The 26,764-nt window shown below is 38.0% G+C and overlaps 1 protein-coding gene and 1 pseudogene across 2 annotated transcripts in view; both read left to right on the top strand.

The window, feature by feature from the left end:
* Window positions 1-26,764, top strand: part of CRPPA (CDP-L-ribitol pyrophosphorylase A) — a 325,460-nt gene that overhangs the window by 77,205 nt on the left and 221,491 nt on the right. The window lies entirely within an intron of this gene.
* On the top strand, window positions 10,965-12,251 carry LOC122487955 (annotated as a pseudogene).

Genomic DNA, 26,764 nt, shown 5'->3' with positions numbered 1-26,764 from the left:
CCCTATGAAGCCTTCCTGTCTATTTTTCTCCTTCTTTCTAATTCCCTTTTTAATTTCCTTTGTAGTACTTAGTTGGATCTGTAATTATTTGGTTTATTTATGTTTATCCCCTGCAAATATGCAGTCCATGAAGGCAGGGATTTCATCTTCATTGTGTTTGCCTCAGAGATGTTAGCTGATTTTGACAACTGACCATTAGGACCACTTTTCACTTCCTGTGCCTTAAATTCTTCCCTGTACATTTTAAATTCACCAATAAAGACTGAGCCTCCCAAACCGTAGGTCCCCATGCTTGACCCCAGGACAGCAGAACCCTTGACCTGTGCATGTGTGTTCTCTACCTGGGAGCTCATTGTGTATCCCTGGTTATGCTGTGTCATTTCCAAGTTTTGTAAGCAATAAACCTTTATTTTGTTTTCCAAGTTTCCTGATGGTTGTCGTTGAAGGGTATCTGGGAATCACAGTAAGAACAACCAGGGTTAGTTCAGTCAAAACATTGTTTTGGAGATGGGAGATGCCTGTTGGGAGGCTGACTGGGGCCCACGTGAGTGCCCCTGGACATTTGCAGCTGATAGCATTCCTATCAGTAGGCTGAGACTGGTACAAAACAGTAAGAATAAAATAAATGGAAGAAAAGCTAGAACAAGTTTATGTTTTTAGGTGAAATCAGCTATCTTTACTGTATCTCATTTTGGTATGACAGTTTACTATAAGCATTTATTAAACAACACATTAGAACACTGATCTGATGGGTTTTGAGTCGGAATTTTTATAGGTACTGAATTTAGCAACACCTAAACAAAATCTTTATATCTTGATGCAGAGTATTCAAGGAAGTTGTTTGGATTCTGGAAGGTAATAACCTAAGTAAATGTAGCTCCAGCAGCAGGTTGCTCATACTGTTATAAAGTACATTTCCAATATATAAAGTGGACTAATTCTATGCATTTTATACTTCTTATAGGGCTGAAAGTGACACTAAAGTTCCCAAACTGGTGATTTGAAAATTGAGTACTGCCTGCAAAGGTGTGGGTCTCTTCTTCATTTTATTTTAATTATATATATTTTTAGCATTAAAAGCAAACCAAAACAAAAACAAACCTTACCTTTGTCAACAGCATAAGATTCAGCAGTGCTGGGTTCTCCGTATAGTCTTTTGTGCTAAATTGTCAAACAAATGACATCTTCATACACTGTATACTCTTCAGGACTCATTTATAATTATTCTTTTCAATTGCCTTTTAAATCAGATAATGAGCTACAAGATATTTATACTGCCTTTTGTGTTAACTTATGTATGTAGTTACTTTTATTGGCTGTGTCTATTTATGTAGATTCAGGTTGCTGTCTAATGTTACTTCACTTTAGCTTCAAGGCCTCCCTTTGGTGTTTCTAGTAGCGCATGCTGCCTGGCAAAGTATTCTATCACTCTTTGCTTACTTGAGAATGTCATCCTTCATTTATGAAGGATTATTTTGCTGGATATAAAATTCTTGGTTCATGGTCTTTCTCCTATCAGCGCTTAGAATATGCTCTCCCACTGCCTTCAGGAGTTCATCAGATATGGTTTCCTTTTGTTCATTAAATATATTTAAAATAACTTGTCTTTATCTAGTAAGTCCAAAGTCTAGTCTTCCTCAGGACAGTTGTATGATTTTCTTGACATATGCTCTTGTTTCTTGGCATATCTGCTAATTTTTGTTGAAAACTAACTTTTTTAGTAATAGAGCGACTTTGGAAATAAGAACCCACACCTCTATGGTTTGCTGTTGAAAACATTTGTTTCTACTTTCTAAAATTTTTTAAAAATGTTTGTTTATTTTTGAGAGAGAGACAGAGACAGAGCATGAACAGAGGAGAGGCAGAGAGAGAGAGAGAGAAGTCGCAGAATCCAAAACAGGCCCTAGGCTCTGAACCGTCAGCACAGAGCCCAACGCGGGGCTTGAACTCATGAACCATGAGATCATGACCCGAGTCGAAGTCAGACGCTTAACCAACTGAGCCACCCAGTTGCCCCACTTGTTGGTACTTTTGATTTGTTAAATGACTTACCTGAATTCTATAGTATGTGTATTCTTGTCTATTATGTCCTATGTAGCCATTGAGGTCTCTATTAGGATAGTTTAGTGGTCAGTTAATGGTAAGAGATTTCCTTAAGTATCTGGAACAAACCATGTTCCCAGTTTTGCCTGTTGTCTCTGTGTGTAGAGACACACTTGGCTATGCTCAGGAAAGCAGTTTACAACTCTGGCTTCCTTCTCACTTCCTGTTTGTGAAGCACAAGATTAGTCAGAAGTAAGAGCATGGGACCTTGTCAGGTCTTTCCTGGACATGTGGACAGCTCTATGTATGTTCATGGTCTTTACTGGATACCCAGGAATAGCATTTGGGCTTTTCAAAGCCTTGTTTGGACATGTTACTCTTCAGCTTTTCCTTTTAATGGTTTAGCTTAGCTTATTGTTTGCCTCAGTTGTTACCATCACATTAGGCAGCTGCTGTGGTAAGCAGTTACTGCTGATAATTTTTAGCACATGCTCCTAGGGAAACTATACTGGAAATCTCTGACTTAAGTCAAACAAAAACAAACCTTAGAACTCAGGTTTTCAGGGTTTTCAGGAGACAGGTGAAACTATGGCAGCTACCTGGGGACTGGAATTTAGAGAAACTCCAACTTTGTTTTGTCTTATCCGGTGGCTGTTAGGCTTCTGTTTTTCACTGTAGCTGTAGGTTGTTGGTGTTCAGGATAACCATCATACTCAGAAGAGACTGTGGGGCATGAGGTGGAGGAAACAGGATAAATTAAAATGCTACAACGTTCACTGTGGTTTTGTCTTTTTTTTTTATACCAAGATTTAGCATTACCTACTTCAGCAAACATTCTGTAGACTGACACATGGGTTTGATTAACTTCCAGAGTTGTGAAAAAGGTGATTTTCATAATACCTGTCAATGTTCTTGTTGTTTTTACAGAGAAAAGAATTTCGGTGCCCTCAACAAGTAACTATATTCCTTGTTTTTTTATGTGACATTTGTAACTCTCAGTTATGTCTGAGTGTAGGACTGTCAAGTCAAATATGCAAGAGCCAAGTATGCACAAGTTGATTCTTTTTTTTTTTTTAATTTTTTGAACATGTATTCATTTTTGAGAGAGAGAGTGTGAATGGGAGAGAGGCAGCAGAGAGAGAGGGAGACATGGAATCTGAAGCAGGCTTCAGGCTCTGAGTTGTCAGCACAGAGCCTGATGCGGGACTTGAACTTAGGGGCAGTGAGATCATGACCTAAGCTGAAGTTGGCCAGTTAACCGACTGAGCCACCCAGGGGCCCCATATACACAAGTTGATTCTTGACCATATGCTATTTACTTGCCATAACCAATATGTGACTTATTAATAATATTCTGATACTAAATATATGTCTTTTATTTTTTTTTTATTTATTTTTTTTCAACGTTTATTTATTTTTGGGACAGAGAGAGACAGAGCATGAATGGGGGAGGGGCAGAGAGAGAGGGAGACACAGAATCGGAAACAGGCTCCAGGCTCTGAGCCATCAGCCCAGAGCCCGACGCGGGGCTCGAACTCACGGACCGCGAGATCGTGACCTGGCTGAAGTCGGACGCTTAACCGACTGCGCCACCCAGGCGCCCCTAAATATATGTCTTTTAAATGTCTTTTTCTGTAAGTTGTGAACATACTTCTCTAACATGTACATTTGTGCCTGCCTCTGCTTTTTAATTACCATAAAGTAGATATGATTTACCTGATTTGAGAGGGTGGGATTGTGAGTATATTCTGCAGAAAGAGAATGAGTGAAAAAGCTGAACTCAGAAATGTTAAATCATAATTTTCTAAACTGGGTATCATGGAATATTCTTGAAGATAGTAAGTTTTGGGAAAAGGCCAATATATATGGTAAAATATATTTGGGAAATTCTAGGCATAATAGTCCTCATTTGAATATTTAAAGTGGATATTAGTAACCAAGGCCTGATGCAAAGTTGCTAAACTTTAAGCTAGCATTTCCCAAACTTATTTGCATGAGGAGCATATTCTGTGGATCATAGCTAGTACTATCGTGAGAAACAAGTACATTTTTGCAGAAGAAACCAATGGACCTCTAGATAATTTTATCGATTTACTTTAACTTTTTATTTCAGCTAGTTACAGACAAGATACGCAGAGGTGAGTAGTGGGGACAAGTAACGACGAAGGCAATCTTGCATACTTAGCTGGAGAATAGAAATGTACTTAAGTTTTACTAAGCTGTATCATCAGCCATATCTTTTATATATAATGAGGAATTAATAAGTTGACAAAATTTTTTTTTTTTTTTAATTTTGTTTTTCAACGTTTATTTATTTTTGGGACAGAGAGAGACAGAGCATGAATGGGGGAGGGGCAGAGAGAGAGGGAGACACAGAATCGGAAACAGGCTCCAGGCTCTGAGCCATCAGCGCAGAGCCCGACGTGGGTCTCGAACTCCCGGACTGCGAGATCGTGACCTGGCTGAAGTCGGACGCTTAACCGACTGCGCCACCCAGGCGCCCCAATAAGTTGACAAAATTAAATGTTTATTTGTGCTATAGAACTTTAAGAATGCAGTCAATTTGTTCTTAATGCTTTGCACAGTTCTACACATACAGCAGCTGTTAATGTGTGTGTGTAACGGATTAATGCATTTTATAAACTTTCATAGAGCTTATCACTGGGAAGAAAGAAAGCTATAGGAAACTGAAATAGAATTTTGAGCTCCTGTGTTTGGTTATGCAACCATTTCTAGGTTGGTAAATTCAGGAAAAGGTATTGAACTCTTTTGAACACTTGAGAAATAAACACGTAGGTATATGGTTACTTTATAACAAATCAAGAACAGATGGGAAAAGGACAGTCTTTCCAATAAATTGTGTTGGTGAAGCTAGACAGCCATGTGTTTATGGAGGAAACTGGACCAGTATCTTACACCATACACAAAAAATAACTTAAAAATGGAATAAATACTTGAACATAAGAACTGAAACCATAAAACTTCAACCATACATAGGTGGTAGGCTCCTTGACGTTGATCGGGGCAATGATGGTTTTTTTGGTTTTGTTTTGTTTTTTTGCATCTGACACCAAAAATAAGGACAACAGATAAGTGAGACTACATCAGACTGAAATCTGTATCTACATTCTGAAGGAAAGAAATCAAAATACAAGTTACCGAATGGGAGGACATGCTTAAAAATCTTCTTTCTGATAAGGGGTTTATGTCAAAAGTATACAAAGAACTACAAGTCAATAGAGAAATAGCTAAAAAACAGGCACGTAATCTGAATACATTTTTTCAAGAACACCTGCAGCTGACCAACAGGTACATAAAAACCTGCTCACCTTCACCAGTCAGGGAAATGCATATCAGAACCACAATGAGATCTCCTCTCAACACCTGTCAGAAGGCAGAGTATAAAAAAGCCAAGAAATAACAAGTGTTGGTGAGAATGTGGAATAGAGGGAACCATCCTGCAGTGTTGATGGAGTCTAACTCGGTGCGGCCATCCTGGAAAATCGTGTGGAGGTTTCTCAAAGAACTGCCATGATTCAGCACTTCCACTTCTGGATATCTATTAAAAGAAAAGGAAAACTCTCAAAAAGATATCTGTGCACCTACATTCATTGCAGCATTATTTGCAATAGCCAACATAGGGAAACAACCAAAGTGCCAATAGATGGTGAATAAAGAAAATATCTCTTATGTGGAGTCTTAAAAACAAAACTCAAGTTCATGGGTACAGAGAAGAGATTAGTGGTTGCCAGAGGTAGGAAGTGAGGGGTGGGTGGAGAAATGAGTAAAGGGGGTCAAAAGGTAAAAAGAAAAAAATTAAAAAACTCCAGTCACCCAAAATAGACATCACCGAATCCATGTACAAGAAGTCCTTAATTTGATTCCATATATCTTTCTAATGTTTCGTTAGCTGATTTCCTAAGCCATGATAAATTACAATTTAAAAAAAAAATTACTGCAGAAAAACAGTTGTCAGATAATCCAAAGGGTAAAAATTTTGCATTTCAAAGGCATATGATTTATACTAAATTTTAGTAAGAATATGTTTGATGTTTTTGAGATACACTTTGAAAATAGATTACTTCTTGAAGGTGTTTAGTATTCAAAATTTCTTGCCCCTTTTTTTCAAATTCATAGTAACATAAGGAAGGAAGTAATCTGTAAAAGACTAAAATCATGATCTTACAAGTGTCTAATCACTCCCAGTGCTAAATTCATTATAGCCTGGACCTTGAATAAACCTGACTTGTCTCTTAGATATTAATTGCTGATTAAAATGGTGTGTGTGTATAGATGTATCTATAGATCTATACAGATCTATAGATATATCTATATCTATATATATATATATATATAGGTATCTATATATCTAGATATAGATATATCTATACACACTAGTGTGTGTATATACACACATACACACACACTAAATTTTTTACAGTTTTTGGACAAATGATCATTTTCTATTCTGCCAAGTCCACCATATATTACCAATGTATTTTAAAAAGAGTAAGTATTGGACACCTGGGTGGTTCAGTTGGTTAAGCATCTGTCTTTGTCTCAGATGCTTGAACCCTGCTTGTGAACTTGAGCCCTGCTTCAGGTGAACCCTGCTTCTTTCTCTCTCCCTCTGATTCTCGTGGGATGTTCTTTCTCTCTCTGTCTGCCCCTGGCTCACTTGTGCCGCCCCCCCCCAAAAAAAGTAGGTACCATTCCTTTAGATGTTGGTTGAATAGTAGATGTATTGTACACAATTATTTACAGTTAAAAATGGACTCTTTTGAACCTCAGATTATATATATTTATATAAAATATAAATATAAAAAATACAAAAATACATAAAAAAATATAAAAACCTGTGTTGTAAAGTTGAACCTTAAGTGATTTTGTGAATGATAATGTTTCTGGCTAGAATTCTAGTTTTTTGAAGTTTGCCATAGTGGGGTTATAGTGTGTCTTAATTATTTTAATGATTGAAGTGCAGGTATTTTATACAAGCTGTCTAGAAAGCTAGTAGGAAAGGATCCACTTGGCCTTCTGTGGCCTGCAGTGTGTACTGTGTTATTGGAGGGTTGGCAGGCTATCATGTTAAAAAGGACCCCAGATTACTGTTTTCTCCTTCAAAACACAGTAGTGAGGATTTCATCAACAAAATTGTAGGTGGAGAGTTACACATGTGTGATTTTTATAAAGAAAGCAACAATTTTTTAATTTGTTTCCAAACTATTATGACATAATCTTGGTGCAGTACTCTATAGTACTTCTAACAAGATTTGAAACAAGATTGGTGGTATTTTGAATGTAGTCTATTTAGGTTTTTCTGCATTTGATCAGAGTATTTGCACGATGAAATGTCCAGGATATATAAACTTTCAGTTAGAAATTAAGGCAGGATTCTAGAATCGTTCAGGAGACTCAGTAAAGTAAAAAACAAAACAAAACAAAACAAAACAAAAAACCAAACAACAAAAAACAAAACAAAAACCCTCAAGGTATCCTGGACAAATTGGCAGACATTTTCTCCCACTAAGCGTGCAGTGAGTGTGGTTAAAATTACTGTCCTAAGGTACAACATGTATGTAGTTTTTGAAAATAGATGAGAGAAGTTGTAACAGGAAGCCTCTTTGAGCTTTATGGAAACGGAAAAGAGACTAAAATTAGGCCAAGTGTGCATTAACCTTGGGCAAAGGCATGTGTGGTGGTGAATATGGCCTAGGATTTTGTAGCAAGTCAGTGATGGAACACACCCTTGTTAGCTGTGTTGAACTTCCACTTCTGTGTAAGGTGGGGTAGAATGAGTGTATGTTGCACATTGCCCCTTTATTGCTGAGCCAAGGAGCTTCCCCTTCCTCCTTAGTGCATGTATTGATAAATTATACGTAGATAAGGGTACACATTGATATAAATATACTGACATAAAAATTTCAAGACAAATACACCGTTTACCTTAGGAAGTGTTTCAATGAAATGAATGTATGAAAGAAAGAGTATTTTACCCTGTGGAGAGCAATGCTGGTCTCCAGAAGCTATTTCCTTTGAGTTACTTTTTTTTTTTTTTTTGTCTGCACAACATGTGCTCTGAGCCCCAGTGTTCAAGGTTACTTGACACCTTTTATATTAGCCACCTTCCCTTATTTTTCTCCAAGGCTGTGATCCTTTTGAAGATAGCCGATTTCATGTGGAGTGAATTGGAGCCCTCCCTTGGTAGGGTCCCTTCCTTAAGACAAGAAAACACACACACACACACACACAAACACACACACAGAAACTTCAAAGTAACCTGGCTATGTGTGTATGTGACAACATCCCTCACGATTTGTAACATGAGATCACTTAATCAGACTGCATGTTTGTGTGTGTTACCATATATGGGAGACAAAGAACTAGGAAATATATTAAAAACTCTGCCATATGGCGTTCGGGGCTCAGTTTAGGGCTCAGCCCGACTGAGCCGTGCTGGCACGAATAAAGTTGCTTCCTGGAAAAAGGAAAACCTCGATGTCACAACTTTGTGTGAGAATCTTGCTACATCCCCACTATTGGAAATGAGAAAGGAAGACTATTTCTCTCAGGGAGGTGATTGAAAGGGTGCATAGACATATTTCTACTTTTTGCGGAAAAAAGGGACAAAGTTAAAAACATGAAAATGAATTGGAATGCCCTACTCCTGGCACTTACTTTGACTTTATTTCAACCTAGAAAGACAAAAAGATTCTAACTCTTATTTTTCTTTTACATTGTGACAAGGCAATCAGAAATGGCACTGGCTGGGGGAAATATAGGGGCTTTTTCATGATTTGGTAGTTTTCAGGCACTAGACAAAATTAGTTCCCAGTTGGTCCAACTTAAAGTTTCATCAGGAAGAAAGTTCTATATCTTTTTGCTGTGCATTTGCATGATCAAGTAAGATAGTTTCTAGTTTTCAGGGAAATCACTCAAATCTTTCACAAGCACACTTTATGGAAAAAGATCACACAACATAAACTCCTCAAGATTGGGGTAAGAACTCTTCTGGTATGTTTTGAATTTGTTTCTCTCTCTCTCCTAACCTCAAAACATAACACATAAAACAGTGAATATGTAATGAATGAAATGTATAAAAATATATAAGTGACATATATTAAGATTGGTAAGTTTATTCTGAGAATATTTTTTCATCTTTTCTGTGATCCCAGTGCCTAAAAATTAAGATAATTTTAGCTCATACAGGACTTGATTGGTCTTAAATCTTCCCATGTGAGAATTCCGTAGAGAAATAGTACCTCTGTGATGAGTGATGAGTGATGAGTAGGGCAGATGATTTTTCTTGATTCCATGACATCTACATTTTAAGAGACATTTCTTTCTTTAGTATCTACATATATTTCCTTCTCTTGATATTTTCACAATGAAAACTAATTAGTTGCTTTTTTGTTTTTTTTTTTTTTACTTTTTTGTATTTAATTTAGGCCTGTGTCTGTTAGATGTCTGTTTAATATGAAAATCCTTTTGGGGGAGAGAGTGTGTTTTTGCTCACATTGAATATCAGAGAATAACTGTCAACACTCGGGAAATAATGATTATTAATCAAGGAGGGAATGCATTTCCTTCAGAAGACTGATACCTGGCAGTGGGTAGGAGTCCTCTGTTTTGTTCTCAGTATTCTCTCTCAGCTTTTTTTTTTCCCTTTAGTTTTTCTTAGTTAAAATATATTCCACATCTTTTTTATGAAAGACTACTCTTAGACCATGTTTTTTTTTTTAGCATAAAGACTAAATTTCGAACAGTTTTTGGACAGATGATCATTTTCCGTTATGTTTCCTATGCACCATATGTTACCAACATAGTGTTCTAAAAAGAGTAAGTACCATTCCTTTTGATGTTGGTTATATAGTAGATGTATTGTACACACGTATTTATAGTTAAAAATGAAATCCTTGAACCTGAGACTATATAAGGCACTCTAAACCACTTAGCGTGGTGGAAGATTCTAGAAGTTCATGCCGAAGTTAAGCTGATATGGCGGATTTCACATGTATTGTGAAAGAGTTGCCAGAGTTCACTCTTGGAGGGTTTCAGTGTGATATTTGAAATATTGTTTAGGGAAAGATTTTTGGATCGTGACCATATTTACAAACAGCAGTGATGTTGTTACAATTACACAGTCACCAGCTTTGTAGGAGAATTTTGAGGTGAATTGCCTCTATTAACAATTCTTCCTGTTCCTTTAACTTTCCAGTGTTCAGGGTATCTCCTTGACTATCTCTTGGTTTTGCAAAGAAAGGAGACTTCAGGTTTTCCAAGACAGACTCTAAGTTTCTGGAGAAATGGAATTGGTAACTGGCAAGTTGTTGACACATTTGTTAGAACTAGGGTTTTTGTTGCTTTATGATTAATCCATTTTTTCTATTCCTCTGCTTAATTTATGATTTCTGTTTCCTGTAACTTGAGTTTTACTTGCCATATCTCTTCCGCTGTAAGAACAATGTGTGCCATTGTAAGTTTGGCTTCCTTTCACAGCTTGCAGATTGTTTTGTTATGTCGTAGTTCAAATTTCTTGCAGATGGAATGTGATTTACTCTGCTTTATTTATTCATCCAGACCATAAGCCACAGATCATCTGGTAGATTGGCTACTCTGTTGATAGGTCCTGATGCAATAGACCAAACACCAGAATGGGGTTGGAGAGGGAAGAAATGACAGGAAATAAAACATGGTTGATGCCTCTTTACCATGGACTGTAGATTAGGCATTTTCCTTAAAAAAAAAAAAAAAAAAAAAAAGGCCGGGGGGGGGGGTGGGTAGGCAGGGTAAGCATCTAATACATGTACTATAAACTTAAAACAATTTCAAGTAGAGGCACCTGTGTAGCTCAGTTGGTTGAATGTCCATCTCTGGGTTTCAGCTGGGGTCATGATCTCAAGGTCATGGGATAGAGCCCTGCATCAGGCTCTGTGCTGAGTGTGGAGCCTGCTTAAGATACTCTCTTTCTCCACACGGTCACTCTAAGTTAGTACCTGCGCCTGGAATGGGGCCACAACCTTAGCTGCGTCGGCCACCCACCACCGCCTCTGGACCATGGACCCCTGCAAAGTGAGTGAGCTTCAGGCCTTCATGAAAATGTGTAAGCAGGATCCGAGCGTTCTGCACACCAAGGAAATGTGCTTCCTGCCGGAGTGGGTAGAGAGCATGGAGGGTAAAATACCACCTGTTACTCATAAAACTAAATCAGAAGACAATATCAAGGGAGAAAAAACAGATAGTAAGAAGGTGGAGGAAAACATAAAGACAGATGAACCATCAAGTGAGGAAAGTGATCTAGAAATTGACAATGAAGGTGTGATTGAGCCAGATACTGATTCCCATCAAGAAATGGGAGATGAAAATGTAGAGATAACTGAGGAAATGATGGATCAGGCAAATGATAAAAAAGTGGCTGCCATTGATGCCCTAAATGATGGTGAACTACGGGATGCCATTGACTTGTTCATGGATGCCATCAAACTGAATCCTCTCTTGGCCATTCTATATGCCAAGAGAGCCAGTGTCATCATCAAATTACAGAAGCCAAATGCTGCCATCTGAGACTGTGACAGAACTATTGAAATAAATCCTGATTCAGCTCAGTCTTACAAGGGGTGAGGGAAAGCACACTGACTTCTGGGCCATTGGGAAGAAGCAGCACATGATATTGCCCTTGCTTGTAAACTGGATTATGATGAAGATGCTCGTGCAATGTTGGAAAAAGTTCAACCAAGGGCCCAGAAAATTGCTGAACGTTGGAGAAAGTGTGAGCAAAAACGTGAAGAGCGAGAGATCAAAGGAAGAATAGAAAGGGTTAAGAAGGCTCGGAAGAACATGAGAGCCCAGAGGGAGGAAAAAGGCAGACAGATCAGGAGCTCAGTATGACTCTTTCCCAGGTGGCTTTCCTGGGGGAATGCCTGGTAATTTTCCTGGAGGCATGCCTGGAATGGGGGTGGGGGAGGGAGGAATGCCTGGAATGGCAGGAATGCCTGGGCTGAATGAAATTCTTAGTGACCCAGAAGGTTCTTGCAGCCATGCAGGATCCAGAAGTTATGGTGGCCTTCCAGGATGTGGCCCAGAACCCAGCAAATACGTCAAAATATCAGAGTAGCCCAAAGGTTATGAATCTCATTGTAAATTGTCAGCCAAATTTGGAGGTCAAGCATAATGCCTTTCTGACAAACAAAGCCCTTGCTGAAGGAAAAGCAACTTCGATCACCTATTGGATGTCACAGTAATACAAACCAGCGTATCTCTGACGTTCTCATGGAGAAAGCTGGGGTGCTGTGAAGATAATCCCTACCCCTCTGCCCCACATGCAACTGAAACATTTTACAGTGATTTACCATTAGGGTTTTCATTCAGATGATGTTTTCCTACTAGGAATTACAAACTTTAAACACTTTTTAATCCTTAAAAAGATTTAAAAACAAAAGGGTGTGTTAATTCCTACATTTTTCTTTATTAATCATTGCAGTTTTTTTCTTCCTTTGGACTAATTGGGCAAGGAAGATATGTCAGTATGGAAGATTTATTGCTCAGTTTGAGTGAAATAAAAGCTTATTAACGAGAGGCAAATATAACATTTAAATAGATGAAGTTTGAGATGGGTATATGGTTACTGAGACATTTTGACTTGTCTTTTTTAATGCTTTATTTTTTAAACATGATTTATTTCAATAAAACCATTGGGACCACCAGTATTGGAGTAGGACCTGGATAGGGGCCGTAAGTTCTTGGCAGGACAGCAGCAACCTTTCTCCTTTAATATAGCATGCATACTTGTGCAGATGCATTTAAATCTTACCCTGTGGTGAAGGGATGATTTTTATAATGCTGCAGTAGAGTTGGATTACTTAGCTGTGTTCTTGTGTGATACCAAAAATAAACGTTTCATCTTATTTCCACATACACGCACAAAAGATACTCTTTCTCTGTCTCTCTTTTCCCTCCCCCCCCCACCCCCCCAGCTGCTGCCTGGCTCCCCTGCTCCTGTGCTCTCTTTCTCCCTAAAATTAAGAATGAAATAAAAATCTTAAAACAATTTCAAGTATACAGTATTTTACTTGATGATGTCCTCAGAAAAATTCAGGCAAAAACTGAAAATCTTCTATTGTAGGTATTTTCACTACTAAGATAAAAATGAGTATGACATTAAAATTGTTGTTTGACAACTCAGTTGTTGTATCATGGACAGTTTACTCAAGGAAAATGAGGTTAGAGATTGTGTATTAGTGTACTTTGAGGCTTTTTACTAGTGGTACAAATTTTATTTGCTCCATCTATGCTAGAGACAAGGGCTAGTGTAGTATATGAAATGCAAGGGTCTCAGTACATCAAAGGCTGGTGGCCAAAGTTAGGTGTAATGGTCTGGAGCAGTTGTTGTTTGCCAGGGGCATACTCTACTCATCCAGGATGGAATTCATACAACATACAGAGGACGTGCAGAAAGTGACCTATCTATTGGGCAGTGTTCTCACTCACTTGCTTTATACTTTTTGATTAAAAAACAAAACAAAACACAAAAACAAACAAACAAAAAAACCCTCCTTGTAGCTAATGGGATTTATTAAGTTCCTCAGAATACCTTGTTACCTATTACAGAAGAAATACTGAAATCCAGGTGTTCCTAGATAACTTTCCAGTGTATCCAGATCATCTTGCTATAATGGATCCTCACCAGTCTGTAACTGCACTATGAAGTTCATCCTGTCTAGGGACCACAGTTTTAGCTCTCTGTGCATGAGGGACAGGTGTTCAGGTCTTAATTCTTTCTCTATGCGGCAAGGCTTTTGTGTACATGTGTGTTAATATGCATGTTTGATAAAATATATTCCTTAGCATGTATTACATATATTTGATAGACTGTTTTAAAAGAAAATAGGTATTTAATCTTGTCTTTATCATCCAGCTTAAGAAATAAAACATTGCTGGTATTTTACTTGATGTCTTCAGTATTCTCCTTTTTGTTTTCATCCTTGTCCTGCATTCCCTTCACTCCTATTTTAATTTTGTGCTAATAATTTTCTTGTCTACCTCTACAATCTTAACAAATAACTAGAGTTTCCTAAAATTACTTGGTTATGAATATATCTATGAAGAGAGTCTTACTGGTAATATTTCTCCATGACTTTTGGTAGACATTATTGAGACTCCTTCTGCATATATTTGTAGTTTATTACTTAGAGTTGCTTGCTGTATTAGAGAATAGTCATTAAAGTCTTCCTAGTTGTCGGTAAATTTCAGAAAACTTTTCCAACAACTTAGTTTGCCATAGCTATATCCATGGTGGTAATAAACCATCCAAGAACATGGTAGTTCAACATTAATTTATGCTCATGTGCCTGTGGGTTAGCTGAGATTCTGATATGGACTTGGCTAGATAGCTCTGTTTTGGGGTAGCTCTGCCTCACACTGCAGGTGTATATACACTGGACAATTTTCCATGCTTTGCCTTTCTTTGATCAGCAGTTTATTCCAGGTATGTTCTTTTATGGAAGTGACAAAGGTATAAGAGAGTGGTAAGCTGCAAGGTTTTTTAAAGGTTAGATTTACAACCTTTGCAACTGCGACACTGTCACTTCTCCTATTGGATAGTACAAATCACGTGGCCAAATGTGTAGTGAATTCATTTTCCCCATTCCCAGGCTTAGCCATCATGGATCTGTTTTCTGCCTGTATAGTTTTTCACCTTCTAGCAGTCTTACAAATGGAATCCTAGAGGTGTAGTCTTCTGTGTGTGGCTTACTAGTTTAAAACATAATGATTTTGAAATTCATTCACATTGTTGAACAGATCATTTTTTTGTTCCATCTCTTTGGCCTACTGTTGAGGCAGATTTCATTCCTACTCTTAGTTATGACTTCTTTCATGATCGAAGGATGTAGATTAGAAAGAACAGAGTTCATGAAAAATGCCACAGGTAGTTTCCTAGATCATTTGTCAGTTGAGAGTTAGTGCTGAGGAAACTAAATTGCAAAGTGAAAGACTGTAAAGGGGTGAAACTATCATGGGAGATAAGAGCGAACTAGAGAGAAGACTAAAGATAATAAATTACAAGGAGTGTATTTTTTTTTTAATGTTTATTTTTGAGAGAGAGCCAGAGTGCGAGTGGGGAAGGAACAGAGAGAGAGGGAGACCCAGAATCCGGAGCAGGGTCCAGGTTCTGAGCTGTCCGTGCAGAGCCTGATGTGGGGCTCAAACTTGTAAACTGTGAGATCATCACCTGAGCTTGTTGGACGCTTAATAGACCGAGACACCCAGGCGCCCCAACAAATGTGTTTTAGAAGGAGGCTACTGGGTAAGTTGTGTAGAAGATGGATTAATATTAAAACTATACTTCTGGTCAATGAAGGACTTCAGATAATGTCTAATTTAGGTGTAAGGCAGATAAAGTTTGAATTGCCCTGAACTCAGGTTAAATTTTGTAGAACTTACATAATGTGTCAGTTAAAAAAAATAGTAACTAATATTGTGAAAGGATTGGTGCTTCTCTTATTTCCTTCAGCCTGTGAACATACCTCCGATATACCTGTCATCTCCTTGTGTTAAATTTGCCTATATGATTTTCCCCAGCCTTACTCATCCTTCTGAGTGCCTGTAATTTTTATTTTTTATTTTTTAATGTTTATTTTTTAAAGAGACAGAACATGAATGAGGGAGGGGCAGAGAGAGAGGGAGACACAGAATCTGAAGTAGGCTCCATGCTCTGAGCTGTCAGCACAGAGCCTCATGCAGGGATCGAACCCACAAACCACGAGATCGTGACCTGAGCTGAAGTTGGACGCTTAACCAACTGAGCTACCCAGGTTCCCCATGAGTACCTATAGTTTTTAATGGTTGGTAAATTATCCTTAAATATTTGCTTAGTAAATACATATGTTCCTCAACTTTCCTGATAATTCTATTCTGTGTTTTCCCCATGAATGTTTGGTATTTATTTACAATTTCCTAAGAGTAATTTTACTAGATGTCCTATAGGTGACTTAAATCTAAATGATGCCTTGAGCTTAACCAATAGACCTACTCACTTTTCTACATCTTTCAGCCTAGATAATAATGTCACCAGTCCTGTAGCTACTGAAATAACTTGTGACTTTTGATCCTCCTTTCTCAATATTTCCTGGACTTATTTCAGATACTTATCATCTCTTGACATTCTGGCAACAGCCTTTTAACAGATCTCTGTAAATAAATTTGAAGCTGCCTTGTCTCTGGGGTTGGATGGTGATAAAGGGTTTCCATTTCCCCTTAGTTTATATTAGGGCTAGATAATGCATATATAATATGTCCATTCAATATATTTCTTGGCAATATTTTACTCTTAATTTTATTGTTAACCTTTGATCAGTTTACTTTTCCAATGATGGCCCAGGAGAGAGTGGAGTAAGATATTCCAGTGAAAGTCTTACTTTTTAATAGTGCTTGACAATATTTGATTGTGAAAGTCAACAGAAGGACTAAAAACGCAGTTTTAGAATTACTGGTAAATTCATTTTCCCATGATAACTTTTCTCCCCAATTACCTGGAGACCTAAAAGGAAATAACATTTTCTAGGTAATGGTGAACTGATACACATGGATGGTGTTTTTCTCTAGGTTCATAACGAATTTTGGTTGGGTAAGGTTGGCAAAAATGTGATAAACTGACAGTTTTGTTTTCTGTTGATAGGCACTTGAAAACCTTTTCTGAGTACAAATTTATGTAAACACATTAAAAAAACTTGTATACAAAGAAATCCTGTCCTTAGCCAGGTCATTTGTGCTTTGTTTCCTGAAGCATGAGAGATGCTTCTGAATTATCAGCCTCCTATGGACTTAGTCTGAAATTGTTTATTCATAAAATGATCTGATAAATTTTAAGAACCAAGCTTCTTGGATAACTGTCTCCCGTGCAATTCTAGAATATGTTGCATAATTCAGACAATGTAAATGTATGCAAACTGCTTAAAGTTTGATTTTCAGATGATAAATTGAATGCAGGTGTTCATTGTTTACCTAATTGTAAGATAGCCTATTTTGTTTCTACTTGAAACATTCTGAGCATGGATCTGTAACTACAGAGTGAGAAACCTGTGCATGCATGCCTTTGATTTAGTTTTTCTCTAATGTATATATTGTTCTTTGTTGGGCAAACTTCCCAGGCTGCCTTGCAGAAATAATACTGTGAATGATGTTAAAGCTGAAAGGATAGATAGGTAACTGGATTATCTGTAGCTGTGGACTGTGACACAATTACCATAAAACAATGGATCCTAACTTCGATGTGTGTTATAAAAGTTCAAACTGGTAAAATCCTTTCCCAGAAAAATAACCACATCATACACAAAACGTGTGAGTGGAAGAAGACAACTTGTCCCTGTTGAAAAACCTCAGAAGACTCCAAGAATGATTAATTCAGGAATATAAAAGTGGTGAAGTGCCTGTGTGTGAACGTCTTGACAGTAGATCTAAACAAATAGCTAAGTGTTAGCTGTTGAATGAGTCATTAAGTATATAGAAAACTATACACTTGGAAGATAGGTTTTAATTCCAGGGAAGACAAAGGCTTGTGCAAGAAAGGAATTATAATAAATGACTTAGCTCAGAAGAATGTTTACGTAGTCAGTGATGTAAACACTCAATACTGATTTAACCAAAATTATGACATTGAAGGAGTGGGGAATTGGTAAGTATTAGTGTATATCATGGTGAGGTTGGAAGGAAAGGGACAGAATTCTTCAGTAGATAGACAGTTCAGAAGATAAAGAGGTAGTATCACAGTATGTTCAGAGATCACAATGTGATAAGTTAGTTGACCCCAGATTTTCAGTCCTCTTACACTGTTCTACTTCTGCACCCCTGCCATGGCCTCTTGGTGAGGGAAGGGTTTTCCCTGGTTATCGATTGTGAATTGGACCTCTTAACTTGCTTTGGGATTTTAGCAGATGTGATAGAGATGGAGGCTTAAGTGTGCCTGTGCTGTTGGGCTTGCCCTCTTGTGGTTCTAGTATTGCCGCTAGGAAGGCATATACTGGTTGGTTGTAGTCCCTCCGGTTTGTCTTGCAGAGTGTGACCAATGGGTCCTAGCTGCTGCAGCCAACTCAAAGCCCTGCAGCTTGCCGCACAACCATGTAAGCCATCACACAGCTCTGCAAGTGAAAAATAAGCTTATTACTACTGAGCCTGTGTATTTGTTTTCCAGCAATAGTTGACTGCTAAACATGGAAGTGAATAATAGAAGAGATAGTTGAATGAAGGAAAAATAATTGTGTGGGGAAGACCAATTAGAGTGAAGGGGGTTAGGTAAAATTTTTTTGTGACAAATCTTGTAGGGATATTTGGTTCTTCAAAGTATGTACACTAAAAACTGATAAAACATATGAATAGAAAATTAAGGGAATAAAACAGCATGATTGATTTGTAGTTGGAGTTCATAATGGAGATTTAGTGGATAGCCAATAGATCAAGGCAGTAATAAAGCTCAAATGCCTTCAACTATAGTCTTCTGATTTTTTAAATGTTGTTTAATATAGTGTCGAATGCCTCATTGAGCTAAAATGGCAAGATTAATGTTAGGAGAGAGTAAGAGAAATGATGGATTGGAAGTTTTAGTCAGAGACTTGAGTTGTGGAAATTAAAAATGTCTTACGAGGAACAGATAGAGGTAAAATCAAGTTTGAAGGTGATTGCCAAAGGGGAAAGGTTGAGGGATGGGCAGAATGGGTGAAGGGGTAGTGGGAGGCAGAGCCTTCCAGTTATGGAATGTATGTCACCAGGATGAAAGAGCATAGGGAAGATAGTCAAAGATATTATAATAGTACCATATGGTGACAAATAGTAACTACACTTAGGATGAGCACAGCATAACTTATGGACTTGTGGAGTCACTGTTGGGTACCTGAAAATAATGTAACCTTGTGTGGCAGCTATACTTGAATTAAAACAAAACAAAACAAAACAAAACCTCAAAAAACAACTGAAATTATGAAAGGATCCAGAAGGAAAAAGAAAAAAAAAATCACGTTTCTAGAGTTGGAATGGTGGCAAGAGTGGACAGCAGACCCCAGTCTAGTTACTATCACCCACCCCCCTGGGAGAAGCCACAGCTTTCTGACCATCCCAGTCACCATGACCGCAATCTGGAGCAGTGAGGCCGAGACCCGGCAGCCACTGAAGACACCAAGCGTGGCCCCATGGGCAGTGGCACACAGAGTGGTGGCATCTGCCTGTGGGGACAACAAGGTCATCCTGATGAAGGTTTTGGGAACAATAAAATGACTGAGTATAAGAAACTGATATGGTTTCATCAACTGGAATGCCCCAGACTGCTGTAAAGAAGAATAATCCCAGGAAGTACCTTCGCAGTATGTGAGTTGGAGGAACTGTGGAGTCAGACGTTAAAAGAAGAAAGGGCATGCAGGCAGCAAATGTGACAGGCTCTGTCACATTTCAGTGACAGGCAGTAGGTAAGCAGCAGATCATAACCATTATCCATGCTATCCCCTTGGCCAGTGTCATCCCCGCGACTCCCAGCAAATACCCAGTATAGTGAGAGTGGGGGAAAGAGTGGGAACTGAGCTTGCTCCTAAAGGCCTGGCCTCATGCAGGCTATGATTTCCATCTTATTACAGGTGGTTACCGGTGGTTGTTGGCCACAGTCTTCTGAGGTAGACTTCAGGGTAGACCCGTGAGATAAAATATGCATCAGGCTTATAGATCACCATTGCACAGGGGTCCTCCTCTCCAAAGACAGCCTAGTCTTTGGAGGATAGCACTGAAGAAGATAGGGAAGATCAAGGAGATGAGACCCAAAGTCAGCAGCCATCTCGTTGTCAGTGCTGCCACAATTTCACTTATGCATGCAGGTGCCCAGAAAACCCTAAATCATAAGATGGGCAAGAGACAAAAGCAGCCGAACCAGAAGCTGAGAATTCGTTAGCTCCAGAGGTTGAGAAGGGTGGGTCTGAGCACATGTGGGCTTACCGTCTCCACCATCATCCAGTTGAGTCATCCAACAGGGAGAAATGAAGATGAAATTCCAGCAATAAGAAATGTAAAAAAAAAAAGATCGGAGCTGAAATTTTTAAGTGCTTGGACCAGATAAATAGAATGATCTGCATTATCTATGTAGCATGGGGTTTTAATTTTATTATTATTATTATTATTATTATTATTATTTTTTACCTAAAGACATCTCATTTCGGTAGTGACAAACATGTTTTTTAAAAACTGTTTTTTCTCAACACCCCTTTATTTTTTATTGTTGGTTTTCGTGATGGTTATTTTGAGACAGAGATAGGCAGAGTGTGAGTGGGGGAGGGGCAGAGAGAGAAGGAAACAACAGAATCTGAAGCAGGCTCCAGGCCCTGAGCTGTCAGCACAGAGCCAGATGTGGGCTCGAACCACAAACCGTGAGATCATGACCTGAGCTGAAGTCTGACACTCAACCACCTGAGCCACCCAGGTGCCCCCCTCAACACCCTTTTACAGGCTTTTAAATTGTTTCATACCTGGTCAAGTTGAGATTTTTAAGAACCTCATTTTCAATTTGTAATAAAAGTTTACGGCTTAACTTTTTTCAAAAAAGTCAAATGACAAGCATCTGTTAATAAAGGTCTTAAATAATTGTCAAAAAAAAGTTTCTAGGAGGATTACAGAAAAGTAGTTGCTCAGGGGAAGACAAAAGGTGAAACAGAGTTCTAGGGGATTTGAAAGTTTTGTATATGGGCTTGGAATTCAGCCAAGGTAGTGTCAGTAGTTCGAATAAAAAGGAAGACTGATCCATGTGCGTAAAACTGCAGAGCCTGTGAAGGAGTGAGACATGATGGTACTATGAAGATGGGAAGATTTTACCAGATGACATGAATTATGGAAGGATAGGATTCCAAAAAAATTCCTTGTTATGGAAGAACAGTGGGGATCTGGAATATTAACTCTGACTTCAAGCCTTTTTAGTAACTGATGGTTGGGAAAGGCAGTAGATACCACATGAGAAAGATGTCAAGCAGTTGGTGTACCTTCCGCTGTAGGTAGTGAAGAACCTGTTTATGTAATGAGATTGAGTGTACCACAGCATAACAGAATGGTACAGTAGAAAGGGTAGGGAAGGAGGTTAACTATGGGTTGAAGATCCATGAAGAAGGACCCAAAAGTATGGGAGGGATATTACTTTGATGTTAGTCATATAACTTTACTCCTGCATATGGAAAAAACAGTAAAGCAAGATATACATAACAAAAAGCTTCAGCTATGTGTGATTTACAGAGTACTTTAAAATGGGAAGAGAATGGGGCTCCAGTCAGGCATCCTACTCTTGGTTTTGGCTGGGGTCATGCTCTCATGGCTCATGGGTCTGAGCCCCGCATCAGTCTCTGCACTGACAGAGTGGAGCCTGCTGAGGATTCTTTACCTCTCTCTCTCTTTCTACCCCTCCCTCAATCGTGCTTCTTTTTGTCTCTTAAAAATAGATAAACATTAAAAAAAAAATCTAATTATAGAATGGGAAGAGAAAATCCAATACTCTAATGGTAACAGTTGAGAATTCATAATAGTTACATACACCTTTCTTTTCATTTTCTATTTTTATTCTTCCAACTGCAACACTAATTTTTCTCATTTTTTTTCCTGAAGGAAACTGGCTGTCAGGGAAAGCAGAAGCAAAGATTCATAAACATGGTCAGAGCTATTCCAATATGGGTACAGAGGAAACAGAATTTTACACAAACATTAGATGTTATCATACAGTTTCTGGCTACTTAACAAACCCCAATTTGTATAGTTAACTATCTAAATGCATAACCAATATCCAGACTTTATCAAGGAATAGCCATAAACTATTCACTACACCAGACGTCTCCAGTGTCTGTTTACTTTTTTTTTTTTTTTAAATAACTCTCATTCTCCATTTCTCAAATGGAAGAAACTGAGGAACAGACTACATAAATATTTTCTGTCCAACTTGTCACGTGGAAAAATTATTTGACTTCAGTGTCCATGCTCTTAAACACTTGGTAACAGGGTCTCAAATTCATGAGAGTATATATATACTGCTATCAGGTGAGCCAGCCACATTTAAGGACTTGTGATAAATTTTAACAGATAATTTATAAATTTCTGTAAGTTGTTAAAGAACAACAAATTGAAAATCAATACCTTAAATTTATCACAATGACTAGATTTCATATTTTGTAATAGAGTAACTCACATGGACTGTTATTTCAAATTCATTGTTTAGACTTTTAAATGTTCTTGACCTTAATTATCACCAGAATATCAGATTCATTTGTTTAAAGTATTAAATACATGTGTTTTGAAACACAATCCTTAATCCAGAAGCATCTATCTCTTGGGGATATAATATTGACATTGCTTCTTACATTACACTATATAAATGTTACATGAATTTTTTTCCACTAGGTAATAGAAGGACAATGTACATGTAGCAAGGGTTAACAAGAGCCTTCATGTCAACTCTGTCCCTTGTTCTTCCTTCTTAGAGGCAGTTTCTCTTGAGACTTTTCAAAGAGATTCTATTCATTCTTAACTTAGGTCTGTGAATCTCTTCCCATTTATAGGCACCCCTTCCTAAGGAGGCACAACGCCTTCTTTCACTTAGTTTCTCATTCTGTCTGCGTAACGGTCACCTGGAGACTCTACTTCACTACTCTGCTAGCATTTGCCTTTTGTTTCTACTGTGTGGGGATATCTTGCTTTCCATATCCTTTGTCTGCAGTTTACGCAGTATAGTCCTCAATTGTGTGGAGCACCATGTCCTGAGAAAAGAGGGCATGGGGGATTCTCTGCTTTCCTATGCACATAAAGAGCATAGAAGGTATCACTCTATTCCAAGAAGAACAAAAATTTGAGCAAAGTGAAAAATTAACTCTTTTTAGATCCATCAGCGGTGAAGTCACAGGGCAAAATACTGTCCTCAATATTGCAGACACAGGTGAAATTTAAAGTATTTTGAACTAAATACAAATGAAAACATTGACCTTTGAATATAGCAGAAGCAGTGCTTAAAGAGAAATATATAGTGTTCAATATACATACCAGAAAAGAAGAAACCTGTAATTGATAATCTAAAATTTTATATTAGGGAATTAGAAAAAGAGCAAATAAATTCCAAAATAGGTAGATGAGAAATAATGAAAACTAGAGCAGAAACAAATGAAATGGGAAACAGTAAGATCAAAAGCAAATCCAAAACTTGGTTCTTTGAAAAGATTAATAAAGTAACTGTGCCACACAAAGAGGAAGGAGGATTCAAATTACTAACCCAGCAAGGAAATAGGGGACATCTTTACAGAACCACCAGAAAGTAAAAGGATAATAAATGAATAGTGTGAACACCTCTACGTCCTCAAGGGGATGATAACCTGGATGAAACGGACCAATTAGTTGAGAGAGACTATCTGCCAAAACTCACATAAGAAAAGACAGTCTGAGTAGTCTAATATCTATTAAAGAAATGAAATCAGTAATTTTCCAAAATAGCACCAATTCTGGGTGCATTCACTTGTAAAGTCCAGTACATGTTGAAAGGAGAAATTATACCAATTCTCCTCTAGAAGACAGAAGCTGAGGGGATGATTTGCTAACTCATTCTGATGCCAGCCTAACACTAAAAACAGACAAAGGTATTACAAGAAAACAACAGAGCACTAAGTCATGAACACAAGTGAAAAAAAAATAGCAAGTAGAATCTGACAATGTATGTGAGTAATTAAAGACTTGAGCTCAGTGGGAATTATCCTAGGTATCCAAAGCTAGCTCCTCTTAAAAAGAAATCAATAACAATATATCAACAGGCTGAAGAAAAAATCAAATAATTCATTACTTGCAGGAAAAGAATTTGGCAGAATCCAGCACCCATTAATGATAAAAGTTTAACAAACTGGAAATAGAGGTAGCACTTCCTCAATATGGTAAATGATATGTACAAAAAACCTACAGCTAACATCACACTTAATGATAAACTAGAAACTTTCCTGCTAAGATCAGCAACAAGGCAAAAATGTACCCTCTCACCATTCATTTTCAGCATTGTACTGGAACTCTTAGTAAGAAAAGGAAGTAAGTACTTTGGGAAAGGTAAAATAAAACTCTTGGCAGGTGACAAAATTGTCTTTGTAGAAAATCTGGAAGAAGGAACCAACTCTTGGAGGGAAGTGGTTGTAGAAAAGTTGCATAATTCAAAGTTAATATACAACAGTCCATCGCTTTCTTATATAATAAATCAACAGGTGAAATTTGTAATTAAACACATCATCTGTGATGGATTTTGGGGGTGATGGTGGGGTTTGGAGCCAATGGCCAAGAAAGAATTCTTGATGTCTTTGGTGCAAAAAGATGATGTTAGTAAGCACAGGGACAGAGCCCATAGGCAGAAAAAGATGCAATAGGCTTGTGACGGGTAACTGATTATATACCCTCAGGTTGGGATGGGGTTAGGGTTAGAGGAAGTCTCTCAGTTAGTTGGGAAGCAAGGTTCCCAGGACCTTGAGGAGCTAGGTGGTGTTAGGAAAATGCCATTTATAACCATTTAGTAAAATCTCATTTAGTAAAATGAGACCCTTCAGATATCTATCAGGGGGCCATAAACCTGGAGTATGGTTGCTAGAGTATATCTTGGGGGAATTGAGATAAAGGACATTTCCAAGAGAATTTTTTTTAAGTTTATTTATTTTTGAGACAGAGGGAGACAGAGCATGAATGGGAGAGGGGCAGAGAGAGAGGGAGACACAGAATCTGATACAGGCTCCAGGCTCTGAGCCATCAGCCCAGAGCCCGATGCGGGGCTCGAACTCACGGACCGCGAGATTGTGACCTGAGCTGAAGTCGGACGCTTAACTGACTGAGCCACCCAGGCGCCCCTCCAAGAGAATTTTTATTTGTTAAAGTAGACTTGCAGGATCCTGGGGGGGGGGGGTCAGGATAATGTTAAGCCAGGATTCCCTTTTGCTCCTAGAAAAGTGTCATCGTCAAGGCAGCTGAGCTCCTACAGGGAGGTCACTCTGCTGGTTTCAAGGACTTGTTTAATGGGCAGTAGACAGTAAGGGAATTGAATTTTTCATTTGCCTTAGTTTCCTGCATCACCATGGCAAGCACTTAAACCCCTTTGCTTTGTTCTTTGGTAGCCTGGAGTGTCCAAGGAATATTACACATACTTCACTTGCAGGGAAGGGCGCTAGCCTGTACTTTGCCCTCAGCTTGCATTATGCTCCCTCATCAATTTGTATGTAGTGCCCCCCAAATAAAATACTTGAAAATCTGTCCAAATATGTATTAGATCCATAGGAGAAAAGCTACAAAACTCTAAGCAAAATTAAAGAGCTGAATAAACGAGATCTATCCCATGTTCATTAATAGGAAGACAGTATTACCAAGATGTTAGTTCTTCCTATGTGGTCTGTAGACTCAAAGCAATCCAATTAAAAAAAAACAGCATTTTTTTTGTATGTGTAAACTGATTTTAGAGTTCATATACAGAGGCAAAAGATTCAAAACAGCCAGTGCACTATTTAAGAAGGATAAAATTGGAGAACTGACACTACTGAACTTCATGACTTACTATAAAGCTATAGTAATCAAGACTGTCTGGAACTGGTGGAAGAACAGACAAATCAGTCAGTGGACAGAGTACAGAGCTCTGGAATAGACCATGTAAATGGCTGATTTTCATCAAAAGAGGAGAGGAAATACAATGAAACAAAGGTAATATTTTCAATAAATGGTGTAACAGCTAAATATACACATGGAAAAATGAATCTAGATGTAATTTACACATTTCACAAAAATTCAGAAGGGATCATAGACCTGAGTGTAAAACACAAAACCATAAAACTCCTGGGAGAGAGAAGAACTTAGCTGACCTTGGGTTTGGTGATACCTTTTTAGATACAACATCAAAGACATAATGTACAAAAGAAAAAATTGGTAAATTGGACTTTATTAAAATTAAGGGAGAATATACCTATAAAAGACACATGTGATAAAGGACTCCTATCCAGAACATTAAAAAAAAAACTATTAAAACTGAACAAGAAGAAAAAGAACAATTCAAAAAATGGTAAGAGACCTCAATAGTCATCTCACCAAGAAAATATACAAATGGCAAATAAGCATATGAAAAGGTGCTCCACATTCTAAGTTATTAGGTAAATGCAAACTAAAGCATTAAGATATCACTGTACATCTATTAGAGTGGCTAAAATTTAGAATGCCAACACCTAATGCTGGTGAGGATACAGAGCCACAGGAATTCATTCATTCCTGGCAAGAATGAATGTAGGACAGCATATACACTTGGAAAGACCATTTGACAGTTTTCTTATAAAACTAAACATACTCCTACCATATGGTCCAGGCATTGCACTTCTTGTTTACTCACACGAGTACAAAACTTATGTCCCACACAAAAACCTACATGTGAATGTTTATACCAGCTTTTTTTCATAATTGCCAAAACTTGGAAGCAAGCCAGAAAGGTGAATGCATACATAAACTGGTATATCCAGAAAATGGGATATTACCCAGGGCTAAAAAATGATTGAAGAAGACATGAAAGACATACAAGAAACCTAAATGCATGCTTTTATGTGAAAACAAAACAAAACAATCTGAACAGGCCACGTACTGTGAGTGCAAGTATATGACTTGTGGAAAAGGCAAAACTATGGAGGCAGGAAAAATTCAGTGGTTACCAGGGGTTGGAGGCAAGGAGGAGGATGAATAG

The sequence above is a fragment of the Prionailurus bengalensis genome, chromosome A2 (assembly GCF_016509475.1).
Source record: "Prionailurus bengalensis isolate Pbe53 chromosome A2, Fcat_Pben_1.1_paternal_pri, whole genome shotgun sequence".
NCBI lineage: Eukaryota > Metazoa > Chordata > Mammalia > Carnivora > Felidae > Prionailurus > Prionailurus bengalensis.
The sequence above is the reverse complement of the archived record's forward strand: the minus strand, read 5'-3'. Positions and strand labels throughout refer to the sequence as shown.